The 16,593-nt window shown below is 38.9% G+C and overlaps 1 pseudogene; it reads left to right on the forward strand.

The window, feature by feature from the left end:
• The first annotated feature begins 14,425 nt into the window (after positions 1–14,425).
• On the forward strand, positions 14,426–15,083 carry LOC129037461 (cytokine receptor-like factor 3; annotated as a pseudogene).
• Positions 15,084–16,593: the final 1,510 nt, after the last annotated feature.

The following is a 16,593-nucleotide window of genomic DNA, read 5'->3' on the forward strand; positions in this document are numbered from 1 at the left end:
GCTCAATTTAATTTTCTCAAGAACACACATTTCTCTCCCTATACTATATATTAGTCATTTGTCCCTCTGTGGAAATGGATTTAGTATATTTATCTTTATGCTTACATGAAAAGTAGCTCAGAAACAAGTACTGCTGTCCTGAATTAGACATTAGTTAATCTACTTTTAGAATTTCTTCATAACTAGAAGATATTCTATGAGTATTATATTTGCTGAAATTATTGATAGATTTTCTTTTATTTGCAAGATATTCTCTTCTATTTCTACCTTCCTCAACATCTATATTGTAAATGTTTTCCGTTCATGGCAACAGATTTTTTCAGTATCCTTCTGATTAATTTAAAATCAATGATCTAGTTTTTTTTTTTTTTTGGTTGAAGCATTCTTGCATTTTTGAATTCTGCTTGGAACATATTATTTTTTATACATGGTTGGATTTTTTTTGCTGTCATTTACTTTTAATTTTAAAAACAATAGTATTAGAATAGCATTGTATTTTTTTCTGATATTATAAGATACCAATTTATGACTATTGCATCAGCTACAGAAAATGACCCAAATACCTTTATATTTTTTCTATTGTAGTTTATAGTGATACTTATTTTCATAAATATTCAGTAAACTCAACTTTTCAATTGTCTAAAGCCAGCTTTTTTGCTGCTGTTTATCAGATTTTGGATTATTTGTTCATTGCCTATTCTATTGGTATAGTCAGATTATCTTTTTTTAAATAAATTAATAAATTTTCATAATGTCTATATTTTCAAAAAACTATTGGCATAAAATTGTGCATAATATTATTCTCTTCTGGTCACCTATATTATCTCTCTCTGTTTCCTTTTTCCCTTCCTGGTATTATATATGAATACCTCCCTCGACTTTATTGTTTTCTTATAAGAAGTTTACTTATTTTGTTAATATTTTCAGGTAATTAGTTTTGATCTTTTGTATCAATTTTTGCTTTTTTACTCACTTCATTATCTTATTTTATGGATTATTGAGTTTAACATTTACATGTATTTACAGTCTTTCATCTATTTTTATCTATTTTTATTATATTTATATAGCAATGTTGGACTCTAAATACAGAGTTTGCTACATCCTTCAACTTGAACTACAGTGCTTTTATTAACTTGTGTAGACATATTTATTTGTCTGATTTTTGACAAAAACCTTTCTAGACACTTGGGATATACCAATGTTAAGAACAAAAACAACCATAGAGCTTACAGTATTTTGGGGAGGGCGGGGGAAGAATAAAAAATAAAGATGATCATTCAATGCAACAAGAAGAGCTAACCATCCTAAACACATATGTACCCAATACAGGAGCACCCAGATTCACAAAGCAAGTTCTTAGAGACCTACAAAGAGACTTAGACTCCCACACAATAGTAGTGAGAGACTTTAACATCCCACTGTCAATGTTAGACAGATCAATGAGATGAAATTACCAAGGATATCTAGAACTTGAAGTCAGCTCTGGACCAAGCGGACCTAATAGACATATATAGAGCTCTCCACCCCAAATCAACAGAATATACATTCTTTTCAGCACCACATCGCACTTATTCTAAAATTGACCACAGAATTGGAAGTAAAACACTCCTCAGCAAATGTAAAAGAGCAGAAATCACAATGAACTGCGTCTCAGACCCTACATTGTGCAATAAAATTAGAACTCAGGATTAAGAAACTCACTAAAAAACCATACAGGTACATGGAAACTGAACAACCTGCTCCTGAATGACTACTGGGTACATAACGAAATGAAGGCAGAAATAAAGATGTTCTTTGAAAACAATGAGAACAAGACACAATGTACCAGAATCTCTGGGACACATTCAAAGCAGTCTGTGGTGGGAAATTTATAGCACTAAATGCCCACAAGAGAAAGCTGGAAAGATCTAAAGTCGACACCCTAACATCACAATTAAAAGAACTAGAGAAGCAAGAGCAAACACATTCAAAAGCTAGCAGAAGACAAGAAATAACGAAGATCAGAGCAGAACGAAGGAGATAGACACACACACACACAAAAAAACCCTTCAAAAAAAAATCAATGAATCCAGGAGCTGTTTTTTTGAAAAGATCAACAAAATTGTTAGACTGCTAGCCAGAATAATAAAGCAGAAAAGAAAGAAGAATCAAATGGATGCAATAAAAAATGATAAAGGAGATATCACCACTGATCCCACAGAAATAGAAACTACCATCAGAGAATTTTATAAGCACTTTTACACAAATAAACTAGAAAATCTAGCAGAAATGGATAAATTCCTGGACACATACCCCCACTGAAGACTAAACCAGGAAGAAGTTGAATCTCTGAATAGACGAACAACACGTTTTGAAATTGAGTCAATAATTAATAGCCTACAAACCAAAAAAAAGTCCAGGACCAGACAGATTCACAGCTGAATTCTACCAGAGGTACAAAGAGGAGCTGGTACCATTCCTTCTGAAACTATTCCAATCAATAGAAAAAGAGGGAATCCTCCCTAACTCATTTTATGAAGCCAGCATCATCCTGATACCAAAGCCTGGCAGAGTCACAACAAAAAAAGAAAATTTTAGGCCAATATCCCTGATGAACATCGATGCAAAAATCCTCAATAAAATACTGGCAAACAGAATCCAGCAGCACATCAAAAAGCTTATCCACCATGATCAAGTGGGCTTCATCCCTGGGATGCAAGGCTGGTTCAATATACACAAATCAATAAATGTAATCCAGCATATAAACAGAACCAAAGTCAAAAACCACATGATTATCTCCATAGATGCAGAAAAGGCCTTCGACAAAATTCAACAGCCCTTCATGCTAAAAATTCTCAATAAACTAGGTACCGATGGAATGTATCTCAAAATAATAAGAGCTATTTATGACAAACCCGCAGCCAATATCATACTGAATGGGCAAAAACTGGAAGCATTTCATTTGAAAACTGGCACAAGACAAGGATGCCTTCTCTCACCACTCCTATTCAACATAGTATTGGAAGTTCTGGCCAAGGAAATCAGGCAGGAGAAAGAAATAAAGGGTATTCAATTAGGAAAAGAGGAAGTCAAACTGTCTCTGTTTGCAGATGACATGATTGTATATGTAGAAAACCCCATCATCTCAGCCCCAAATCTCCTTAAGCTGATAAGCAACTTCAGCAAAGTCTCAGGATACAAAATTAATGGGCAAAAATCACAAGTATTCCTATACACCAATAACAGACAAACAGAGAGCCAAATCATGACTAAACTCCCATTCACAGTTGCTACAAAGAAAATAAAATACCTAGGAATACAATTTACAAGGGATGTGAAGGACCTTTTCAAGGAGAACTACAAACCACTGCTCAATGAAATAAAAGAGGACACGAACAAATGAAAGAAAATTCCATGCTCATGGATAGGAAGAATCAATATTATGAAAATGGCCACACTGCCCAAAGTAGTTTATAGATTTAATGCTATACCCATCAAGCTAAAATTGACTTTCTTCACAGAATTGGAAAAAACTACTTTAAAGTTCATATGGAACCAAAAAAAAACCCACATTGCCAAGACAATCCTAAGCAAAAGAACAAAGCTGGAGGCATCACGCTACCTGACTTCAAATTATACTACAAGGCTACAGTAACCTAAACAGCATAGTACTCGTACCGAAACAGAGATATAGACCAATGGAACAGAACAGAGGCCTCAGAAGTAACACCACACATCTACAACCATCTGATTTTTGACAAACCTGACAAAAACAAGTAATGGGGAAAGGATTCCCTATTTAATAAATGGTGCTGGGAAAACTGGCTCGCCATATGCAGAAAGCTGAAACTGGATCCCTTCCTTACACCTTATACAAAAATCAATTCAAGCTAGATTAAAGACTTAAATATAAGACCTAAAACCATAAAAACCCTAGAAGAAAATCTAGGCAATACCATTCAGGTCACAGGTATGTGCAAAGACTTCCTGACTAAAAGACCAAAAGCAATGGCAACAAAAGCCAAAATAGACAAATGGGATCTAACTAAACTAAAGAGCTTCTGCACAGTAAAATAAACTATCAGCAGAGTGAACAGGCAACCCACAGATTGGGAGAAAAAATTTGCAATCTATCTATATGACAAAGAGCTAATATCCAGAATCTACAAAAAACTTAAATAAATTTACAAGAAAAGGACAAACAACCCCATCAAAAAATGGGCAAAGGATATGAACAGACCCTTCTCAAAGGAAAACATTTATGCAGCCAACAAACTTATGAAAAAATGCTGTTCATCACTGGTCATTAGAGAAATGCAAAACAAAACCACAGTGAGATACAATCTCACACCATTTAAAATGGCAATCATTAAAAAGTCAGGAAACAACAGATGCTGGAGAGGATGTGGAGAAATAGGAATGCTTTTACACTGTTCTTGGGAGTGTAAACTAGTTCAACCATTGTTGAAGACAATGTGGCAATTACTCAAGGATGGAGAATCAGAAATACCATTTGACTCAGCAATCCCATTACTGGGTATGTACTCAAACGATTATAAATCATTCCAGTATAAAGACACATACACACATATGTTTATTGCAGCACTGTTCACAATAGCAAAGTCTTGGAACCAACCCAAATGCTCATCAATGATAGACTGAATAAAGAAAATGCAGCACATATACACCATGGAATACTATGCAGCCACAAAAAAGGATGAGTTCATGTCCTTTGCAGAGACATGGTTGAAACTGGAAACCATCATTCTCAGCAAAATAACACAAGAAGAGAAAACCAAACACCATATGATCTCACCTCATAAGTGGGAGTTGAACAATGAGAACACATGGACACAGAGAGGGGAACATCACACACCAGGGCCTGTCAGGGGGTGGGGGACTGGTGGAGGGATAGCATTATGAGAAATACCTAATGTAAATGATGAGTTGATGGGTGCATCAAACCAACATGGCACATGTATACCTATGTAACAAACCTGCACGTTGTGCACACGTACCCCAAACTGAAAGTATGATAAAAATAAAAAATAAAAATAAAAATAGCTGGAAAACATTAAAAAAAAGATGATCTTTAAAAAAGACAATTTCATGTTATGTTAAAAAGTGGTGTGGGCTATGGAAAATACAAAACACAGATCAGGCTTAAGTAACAGTGGAAGGGCCAGGAAAGTAGTGGCACATGCAATATCAAATAGGAAAGTTAGGCTACTCCTCTCTGAAAATATGAAATTTGAACAAAGATTTGAAGAAGGTAAAATAGCCAAAGGGATATATGACTCACATGTATAAATAATAAAACTAGATGTTGTTAAGTACAGATTAAAGGGAGGCAGAGAAGAATCGATGATGTCTTGAGAGATAATGGTGGCTCTAAATAGATGGTAACTATAACAGTGTTGAACCTACCTTGTATATATTTTAAAAGTATAAAAGATAGGATTTGCTAATGTTTCACATATGAGGTGACAAAGGAAGAGTAGATAATTGTGACTCCAAAATTTTTGGCCATCCATGGAGCAAAGGTGGGCTTTAAATGTAACAACAAAATGTTTTGAATTCAGTTTTTTGTTGTTGAGTATGAGAAATGTTTTATCCATCTGACTTAAAATGTGCAGTAAATAGATATATCTTTGTTTAGAGTTCAAGGGAGGCCTGGGCTGCTGAAATACATTTTGAATTTGTGAACACAGAGATGGCATATAAAATTATTAGAATAGATAGGATCACCACAGGAGAAAGCATAGATAGCAAAGAGGACCCAAAAGAGGAGCTGGAAAGAATTCCAACAGAAGGTTGGGGTAGAAGCAAATATACCACCATAAAACACTTGGAAAGAACAATCACTGAGATGAGAGCAAAACCAAGAAGGTTTTTTTTCTATTTATTTTTATATTTTTAGAAGAATGCACTGATGTGATCTAGAGCTTAGATCCAACAAAAGAGTGAAAGACAGGGCTAAGTTAGTGAGAATCAAGAATTAAAAATCGTGATTGTGAGTGAGCTAGTAGAAAGAAGCTGATTAAACAACAGGATATGTCACATTTAAATTATAGAACTAGTACAATAATTGCAATTGTAATGTCTATGGTATAATCATGTGAATAACGAGGATGAAGTAGGGAAATGGAAAAAAATCATTTATAAGTACAGAGTTCAAGGAACTGAATGGCTAGGATTTTGAAACTGTTATTTCTATATATTGAAACTTCCATGAATTGTTTAGTGATATTTGAAAAAGTGACAGTGGTACAGTAGCTACAATCAGAAAATGAAGGATGAGGCCAAGCACTGTGGTTCATGCCTGTAGTCTCAGTGTTCTGAGAGCCTGAGGCAAAAGGATAACTTGGAGCCATGAGTTTGAAAACAGCCTGAGCATCACAGCAAGACCAATCTCTACAATTTGTTTTTTAATTAACTGGTGGCATATGCCTGCATTCCCAACTACTCAGGGGGCTGAGCTGGGAGGATGGCTTGAGTTCAGGAGTTCAAGGCTGCAGTGAGCTATGATCATACTACTGCACTCTAGCAGTAGCAAGACATAGTCTAATAAAAATAAAAATAAAAAAGGAAATAAAAAAATGATGTCCTGGGGATACTCGGATCATAACATAAGGAGGTGTAGTAGTTGATACAGTGTGGTAACCTGAGATTCAAAGCTGAAGATTTTTGGAAAGATGGTTGTATTCTTTATATTTTGCCATAAAATCAATACATCAACAAAATTAGCAGCTTAAAATCACAGCAAATATTTATTATCTGAGAGTTTCTATTGGTGAGAAAATTGAGCACTTTGCTGAATGCTTCTGCCTTGGGAACACTCTCAAAATGTTGCAATCTTTATGAGCTATGACTGGTCATCAGTTTCTTTACTGAGCCTGTGAGATTTACTTCTTAGGTTGCTCATTCATAGGGTTTGCAAGTTGATTCTGGTGATTGAAGGGAGGTCTGTTTCTCAACACATGGACTTCTCTCTAAGGGTAGTGGAATATCCTCACAACACTGCAGCCAGATTCAGAGCAAGCGATTCCAGACAAAGAAAGACAGAAGAGCAATGTCTTTTATGACCTATCCACACTCACTCATCACCCACAATAATGTATTGGTTACCACTGTTGCCTTATTCAATATGGGAGGAAATACACAGAAGTGTGGTTGCCAGGACATGAGAATTACTGGAGATGATCCTTGAGTATGGCTTCTAAAAAGGTGGAAATGGAATAAAAATATTGTACTAGAAATAAAAATATATATATATCTAGTTGACTTCCAAGCAGAATGATACGAGAGCTTTCAGAAAAATAAAAGTAAAGTCACCACTGTGGGGGAAAAAAAGCCATCACTGAGAGATACTGCAAGAGAATTGATACACTAATTAGTATATATTGGTGAACAGCTGGTTTGCAATTTGAGCAAAAGAATGAAGTACTCATATAATGTGTTGATGATGGCAGCCGGCGGCTCATTGGGAGTGGCCACTGTGAAGATGCTGGATATAATGTGGGCGATGCAGCCACGGTTGCAAGGTCTGCATGGCTGGCAGGAGCCAGGAACAGGCAGTTTCCCTGACACCTACTGAATTGGCAAGATGGGAGCCCAGTGCTTCCAGGTGCAGCTGCAGCCATCCAGCCCTGCTCTGGACCCAGGCATTTCTGAGTTCTCAGGAACACAGAAATCCCCCCTCCCCCCACAGACTCCGAAGTGTCTGTTCCAGCTCCCTGGCCTCTCCCCGCTCCAAGCGCCTGCACTGGTGTGGAGCAAAGTTGTAGCCGACCCCGGGCACTGTCTTGACCCGACCGGGTGAGCCACAACTCAGGGTGGCACTGACATGCCAGCACCCACCCTGCCACCCTGGTGCCATATAGACTTTGGACGCTGGCGAGCATGGGAGTAAGGCTGGGGGCCTGAGGGTGGCTCAGCATGAACCTGTAGGCACCCCTCAGCATGGACAGGCTGGGTGCCACAGACAACATGTTGATGGTGGGAAGCAGACAGATTCCTGGGAGGAAGAAAGGGGCGGGTGCCCAGTGGGACCCCACTTTCAAGCCAGGGTTGACCTGAAGCTTGGGGGACAGGCTGCCAATTCCAGGAGGAGTCTGGCTGGGTGTGAGAAATTATGGTGCTTTTCCCAGGCCGCCCATGGCTTCCCCTGGACCAATCTGCATGCACTTTCTCCCTTTTGAGACCATAAAAACCATGTACTCAGCCAGATTCACACATAATGTCAGGGCTATCAGCTGCAGAAAGGAGCTACCCACTTTGGGTCTCCTGAAAGCTGTTCTGTCACTCAATGAAGCTCTTCACCACCTTGCTCACCCTTCAGTTGTCTGCATACCTCATTCTTCCTGGATGCTGGACAAGAACTCAGGATCCCCCCAATGGTGGGGCTGAAAGAACTGTAACACAAACAGGGCCGAAACACATACCCTTCCCCACCCCCACCGCTCCCTGACTCACCACTTTGCAGGCAACAAGAGGAGAGAAAAGCTGCGACCCTTTGGAGAGCCCAGACCTAGGGCGACCCTGACCCAGGGCTGTCACTTTCTTTGGTGCTCTGTGGTTCCTGGAATCTCCAAGCTTCTGAGTGCCACCGTGTTCCTGGTGCCTGTGGTGGAATCTGCTTATGGTACACCTGGTCCAGCCAAAGCTTCACAGGAAGCTGGCATCTGTACTGGCGCCTGGAGCTTCCCGCCCCACCACAGCCGGCATGCCTGGTTGTGCACAGTGGCCGGACCCTGCACTCACTCACTTAACCCTGTCCGCTCTATGCCTGGCTTGCCCTTGGCAGTCATGGGATCTGGGCCGGTAGTGTGAGCGGAGCACAGGCTGCCAGGCTGAACGGGTGGAATAAGACCAGCAGCTCGAGCAAAACTCGGGCCAAGGCGCCACCGGCCACAGAGGTTTCCAGCTGGAAAAGCGACACCCTAAGGATCCTGTGACATAGACAATAAAAAAAAAATTATGTTTAACGAGATTTTAAACATAACTGTTATACATAACAATGAAAATCAGTGGTAGAGTGAAAGAATGTGAGGAGACAAGACTGCAAAAGGAAAAATAATAGGGATGCACAAAGCTTTGTTGGGATTAGGATGTGGAGATCCAGTGGTAACCTGACAGCCTGAGGGGTTTTTTTGTGATGAACATAAACAAAGACATAATAAGAGTAGTCTCGGTAGATTCATCGCAGAGTTGTGGCAAGACTGACTACTACAGGATAGAGCACGGTGAGTTTCGGGAGTTTTCTCTAAGTCCGTCATAGGTGGAAGTCCAAGGGAAAGGAAGATGCAAGTCGCGGTACTCAGGCTTCCCTTAGATGACAGGTTTTAAGTTTCAGGGAGATGTGGGTTTAATCTCAGTGGTCTCTAGTAGGACAGTGTCTATTATACTCATGTGTGGGTCTCTGCTTCAACCCTGAAGATAGCATTAAAGGAAAAAACAAGAAAAAAAATAGTCTTTTTTAGTCCAATTGTTTTGTAATCTCTATTGTTATTTCCCTTTACATAGAAAATGTTGTCGGGAGTGTATATTTTTAAGTTCCCAAAAATATTACAGGATTGTAAAAAATGTTCATTCCAGATTTTTAATTGTATAACATTGAGTATTAAGAAACTAAGTTGTCTAGTGGTGACTATTATTATTATTATTTCTTATAACATTGTCATTTTGTGTCCAGACACATCATCCACTTCTGAAAAGAGTTAATACATTTGGTGATGGCTATGGAGTTATTATTAACAGGTAGATATGCACACATATCACGTATACATCCACACAAATTATGTATTATATATTATAATATAAAATATTATATTTTATACCAAATATAACATTGTATGTAATATGCATTTAAACTACATGCTTTACTATTTAATTCATGTTGTAAATAATTAGTATTCTACTGCTGATTCTTTTTGAGAAAAAATCAAATATTATCTTAGATATACTTCCATTATTTAAATTATAAAATTCATGCTTTATTATTTATTATAATCTATTATAGAAGGTCTTCAGCAATGAATGCCTTTTAATTTTTTCTATTTTTTGTGAATGCTTTTTATATCTTGGTAGGTTGTTCTATATATATTAGATGCTATCCTTCTTTATTCCTAGTCATACTATTCTACTTAAATTCATGTATTATTATATGTCATCTTTCTTTTATAGAATTATCTTGCATCTTGTTTTGCTATTCCTCAATTGTATACCTTTCTAAATCATTATGGTTTAGGGGAGGCTCTGAAATAGTATAAAGTTGTAATTTTAAAAAATATTAACACAATTTATGAGTCTTTAAATAATTGATTTAATAACTTTGCATTGATTATGATTACTAATATATTTGGGGTTATTTATATTATTTCTATTGACTATGTTTCCCTTTTCTTTTTTCTTTTCTCCTTTATGTCAGTTGAGTGGTTCTCAAGTGAGGCTATTTTTGGTTGTCACAGTAGTCCCAACAGGCAGAGAGGTGGTACTGAATCAGGTGGGTAGAGGCTAGAGATCGTATTCAACATCTTTCGATGCATAGGACAACCCCACACAACCAAGAGATTTCCTGCCCTGAGTGTCCGTATGCGAAGGTTAAGAAACCCTCTTCTAAATATGTGTCTTCTTTATTCTATTCATTTCTCTTAATTTATTAATATGGAGTAGACTTTTTATTTATATTATTTCACTTGTAACATAAAAACAGTTTTCAGAAGAAACTGAGTTAATAGATATCTTTATTCTCCTATACTGCTAAGAAAATCATCTGCAGACATTAAAATTTAATTCAGCAATTTATCTCATTTTTATATCGTTTTTAAAATTTTGGTTCTACCTGATTTTTAATCACCCAACACTAAGTTATTGCCAATGTTCATAGACAGTAGCTATACATATGTGTGTGTATATATATATATATATTCATATGTTTTACCATTTTATCATTTTATTTACTTATATCCCCTTTCTTCCCTGTTTCTTCTTCCCTTACTGCTGAGGTAGATCTATTAGTAGCTCTTTCAGTAGAGATAGATGGATGGCAATTTTTATATTCATAGTAATTTCTCTTCAGCACTTTGAGTCTCTTATTTTACTATCTTTTGGGACCTGTGATACATGTATTATTCCTTCACAAGTAATTTGTTATTTATCACTAATGACTTTAAAAATATATTTTTTACTTACTAGCAGTAATTTTGATACAATGTGTCTTAGTATGGATTAGATTTTTGTTTACCCTGCTTGGGACCCATTGTAGATGTTGTTATCATTGTTTAATTGGATAATCAATTAAGCCAGTTCTAGAAAATTATTGATATTGTCTTCTTAAAAAATTCCTTATTCAAATTGTATCTTACTTTCTGCATGGATTATTAGAAACATAATAAACCTTGTTATATCCCTATACTTCAAATTAGATTTCATATACTTCTCCTAGTACCTCTGCAGAATTATAACATGGTTCTGGGTACATATTTTACATCAACAGCTTTTTCCTCACCTGTTTTGAACTTTTAACTCTCCATTAATTGTTTTTTCTTCCAAAGTTCATGATTTTGGGAATTATAAAGAAGGAACTTCTGTTTTTGGCTTCATCATATATGCCTATTTTAATTTTTGTAATGTTCCCTTTGTTCTTCATGGACTTTTTAAAAAAATTCTTTTGACACTTTTCAACTTATAGTCACAAAATGGTTGCCGAGCAATATTCAGCCTTATATACACATTATTGCGGGGAATAAGATAAATTAAACTCCACAATCTGAAGGTGGTCTATCTTTTAAAAGTATTGTGTTGCAATCCCAAATCCATTGTGGCACCAAGACCAAACATAGAAAAAGGGAGCTGTGGTTTATCACAGTAATCTCTTTCAGAAACAGAGACCCAAGAACTATGCAGGCACTTAGAGAAGTGGATGTGAGTTGCAATGGGTAGAGTGTGGCAGCCATGGAAGTGTTCAGATCTCTTCTAGAACCTTTTATGGGAAGCATAGCTGCCCATCAGCCTCCCACTGTTGCCCATATTGGTTCTATTACAGCATTCAGATGAAGGCTCTGCTTCCACCAGACTGCCCTTAGCCAAAGACTGAATATGGTATGAAATACTAGAATCATCCAATTCTGTGCCCAGTTCAGGACTTTTTCAAAGGGCAGTCTATTGGTCTAACCAAACTTTCTCAGAACTGGGTTGTAGACAGAGTCTTTTCCTACCTAGTTTTTCCTTTTATAATTGTCAGACTTACTCAGGGTCTGAAGGCCCTTTACACTTACTCCTGCCCCATGCCTGGCTCCCTGCTTATTTCTAGGAGTGTGTAAAGGCACTTTTATTTCATTTTTGGAAATGTTGTCTGTGAGATTTTGATCTTCTATATATTCGCTCTAAATGGATTTTCAAAGACCCCCCAATCTAAACCATTCTTGTCACAGGGTCCTTAGGGTATCACTTTTCCAGCCGGAAACTTCTGTGGCCAGTGGCACTTTTACTTGAGTTTTCCTTGGTCTTGCTGGGCTCATTCAACCCACTCAGCCTGGTTGGCAGTGTTCTGCTTGTGCTACTGGCCTGGATGCCATGCCTGCCAAGAGTGAGCCAGGCACAGAGTGGTGAGGAGGGTGTGAGTGAGTGCAAGGTCTGGCCACTGCACACAGCCAGGTGTGCTGGCTGTGGCAGCATGGAAAACTCCAGATTCCGGCACAGACACCAGCTCTGCGAAAGGGTGCAGCTGGACCAGGTGTACCACAACTGATTTCCACTGCAGGAACTGGGGAACATGGTGGCACCTGGAAACTTACAGACACCAGGAACTGCAGAGCTACAAAGAAGGTGTCATAGCTTTGGCTATGTTCTGGGATCCCCAAAGGGCTGAAGCTCTTCTCTCCTCATCACTTGCAATGTGGTGAGCAGGGGGTGTGTTTCAGCCGTTTTTGTGTTACAGCTCTTTCAGTGCTGCCATTGGGAGGATCCTGAGTTCTTGTCCCACATCCAGGAAGAAGGAAGTATGTGGAAAACTGGAGGATGAGCAAGGTAGAGCGGAGCTTCATCGAATGACAGAACAACTCCCAGGAGACCTGAAATGGGTAGCTCCTTTCTCCATGCAGGTCCTGACAAGTGTCCAGCTGTCAGTGGAGAAGCAACTCACAGTGGGATGCTCCTTCCCACAGGCAGGTGATTCCGAAGAGTCAAGGAGACCCAAAGTGGGCAGCTCCTTCCAGCCGCTGGTAGTCCCAACCTCTGTGTGAATCAGGCTGTGTCTTGGGTTTTTATAGGTTCAAAAGGCAGGAAGTGTGCGCTGATTGGTCTATAAACAACCATGCATGGGCCTGGAAAGTTCACCATAAGTTTTCACTCCAAGTAGCAGACTCCACCTGAAACTGGCAGCCTGGCCCCCAGGCTTCAGGCCATCACTGGTTTGAACGTGGGGTTTCACCGGGGACCCACCTCTTTCCATCCAGAAATCTCTGTCTGCCTTCCACCATCAACATGTCTTCTGTGGAGTCCAGGCTTTCTGTGCTGAGGGATGCCTGCAGATCTGCGCTGAGTCACCCTCAGCCCCCCAGTCCCCCTCCCACGCTCTTTGGTATCCAATGCTCAGAAGAGACTGAGGCAGCGGCAGGTCGGCTGGTGCATCAGCGCTGTCCCAATTGCATGCACACCAGGCCAACAGCACCTGGGCTCAGCTACAACTTTGCTCCACACTGGAGTGGGCGCCAGGAGTGGGGAGAGGCCAGGGAGTAGGAGCAGGCACTTCCAAGTCTATGGAGGCAGGGGAGCTTCCTGAGCCTCTGAGAGTGTAAGGATGCCCAGATTCAGAGCAGTGGCTGGGCAGCTGCAGCTGCGCCCAGGAGCATAGGGCTCCTCCCCCACCAACTTGGTAGGGAGCATGGCTCCTTCCTGTTCCCAGCGCCTGCCAGCTCCAAGGAGCACGCAGCCCTGGCGTTGCCTCCCCTTCTGCAGCCGGCATCCTTGCAGTGGCCACTCCAGACGGGTCATCACCACCATCACTATCACTGCTATCTTATTCCCTAAATTCAAACAATGAATGTTTACCAGAGAATTTCTTGGGGTTTTTTTTTATTAGCTATATTAATTATATAATAGACTTGTTCTAAACAAATACTGAGGTGTATAAATCTATAAGTTATTTAGTAATTATAGAGAAAATACAGGAAATGTGTATCCTAGAAAATTACTTCTAAGCATAGCTGTAAACGAAAGAAAAACTGGGTTTGAGAAAGTTGATTATATAATTGCAAGAATATCAATAACTTTATTGTGTTAACAGGATTAATTTATATATATAAATCATTTGTTAGACAATTTTGTCAGAGCTGATAGTAAAAGTATAAGTTAGATGGAAGCCTGCATGAGGCTGTGCCGGGCTGCTTGAAGGTGCCCAGCACAGTTGGGAACCCAGGCCAACTGCCCCCGGACGTGTGGCTCCATGAGGCGGGCAATGGAGCTCGAGCCTGAGCTGCTGCTCCGTGAGGCTCATGAGAACGTGGAGGTGACACGGAGCTCCAGGCGGGAGCTGTGGGAGGCACAGAGGCAGATCAAGGAGTGTGCACCACAGACAAAGGATGTTCTTAAACAGCATTTTAATGATTTAAAGGGAACCCTTGAGGAGCTCCTGGATGAGCGATTGGTGATCCTTTAGCAAGAGGTGGACATCGTTGAGCAGGAGACCATTAAACCATTAGATGACTGCCAGAGGCTCATAGAACACGGAGTCAACACTGCAGAGGACTTAGTCTGAGTAGGTGAGATTGCCATGGTTGGTAGTGTAGAAGAGAATGAGCAACAGTATAGCTTTACCAAAAAGGTCTCACACATTCAGTTGGACAGCTTACCAGAAGTACCTTTACTGGTTGATGTGCTTTGTTTATCTGCTCAGTTGGATGACTCAATTCTTATAGTAAAAGACTACATTTCTAAGCATGGAACAGTAGCATCTCTCCCACCAGTACAGATATAAGAACTGATACAGAAACCTGGAGTCATCACAGTAGGATGGTGTAAGGTGGATGATGATTTTACAGCCCAAGATTACAGGCTCTAATTTTGTAAATGTACTTCAAATCATTATGAGGATGTACATGTAGGTTCTGAAACTCAATTCATAGTACTGCACATGGACTCCAATGTTGATTATCAGTTCAATGTCTGCACCTGAGGAGATGGTCAACAGGAGTGCAGCCCCGAAGTGTCCCCCAGATAGGTCATTTCACATTGATGCCTCATGAGTGGACAGCTGGTTTTGAGGGGTACAGTCTGAAAGTCGAAGTAATATTGCATTCTGGAATGATTCTCAATCCTCAGGTGTTCTCTACTCTAGAACTCCAACTTATTTCTGTGGGCAGACATTAACATTCAGAGTTGAAATTGTGGGACAGAAGAGACAGTACGGGGTGTTTGCAGAAAAACGGAATGGATATGACTCTCTGCAGCAGGATCAAGCTATATGTATGAGTACAAACGGTGAAGTTTTTGTTAATGGAAAAGAAATGACTAATGAGTTAACTTCAGTTACTTCTGGGTGCACTGTCACATTTGACATTGAAGCTGTCACTCTAGGAACCACCAATAATAATGAAGGCAGGAACTTCAAGCTTCGAGTAACAATTAGCTCAAATAACAGAGAAGTGGTTTTTAATTAGTTACTCGATCAATCTTGTGGTTCTCTTTACTTTGGATGCTCATTTTTCCATCCTGGATGGAAAATATTAGTGTTATAGATGTTTGGGTGCTTGGCTTTGGTTTTCAGGGTTTAACGTAGCTGGTCTTCAGCCCAGTTTAGTTTTAATTGTCTTTTTTTTTTTTTAAGTAGTTGCATTCATCTCTCACTTAAGCTATTGGAAATAGAAAATATTTACTGAATTCATTTCATAATATTTTAACAAAAAGAGACTTGAATGTTGGGGAAAATCTTGTAATTCAGTCAATTTTATTTTTAGCCTACTGTTAACTAAAATATCACGTCATAATAGAAATCCAATTGACTTTAGAAGTATGAGAAGATATAGAAAGTTCTTACCCTTACATCACTTTTCTTAAAGTTAGTTATTAGACTAGGAAAACAATGTAATATTATTTTTTAAACCATCATAAAAGATCCAAGTCCATGTAAATCTTTAGAATAAAACAAGAGAAACAGACCAGATAGTAGAAGCTATGTGATACACATTCATTAATATGCTGTCCACCTGAATTTATTGGCAATACTCTCCATGTTCAGGTACTTATAAGCAGTGTTGACTTTTATCCCATCTTCAATAATTTTTAAGTCCCCAAAACATTCTAATTTTTGCATTTTTTAAAATGCCTGAGCAAATGTCTATTATAGGCAAGTATTATCTTTTGTTCTTTTATTGCAATTTGATTCAAGATAGATTACACTATTTTCATAGGGTCAAACTACCTATGGAAGTAGTATGTACAGCAGTGTTAGCCATTTCACATGTATATAATATGCACATGTGTGTATCTAGCCTGTGACATAATTTTACTTTTTTAGAGTGTTAGCTGCAGTACAGTTTAATGTCAGTTTGAAAAATGGTCACTTAGTGGACCAAAAAAATATCGGACAAATACTTAACTTAATTTTTTGAAAAC

The sequence above is a fragment of the Pongo pygmaeus genome, chromosome 4, assembly GCF_028885625.2.
Source record: "Pongo pygmaeus isolate AG05252 chromosome 4, NHGRI_mPonPyg2-v2.0_pri, whole genome shotgun sequence".
Taxonomy (NCBI): domain Eukaryota; kingdom Metazoa; phylum Chordata; class Mammalia; order Primates; family Hominidae; genus Pongo; species Pongo pygmaeus.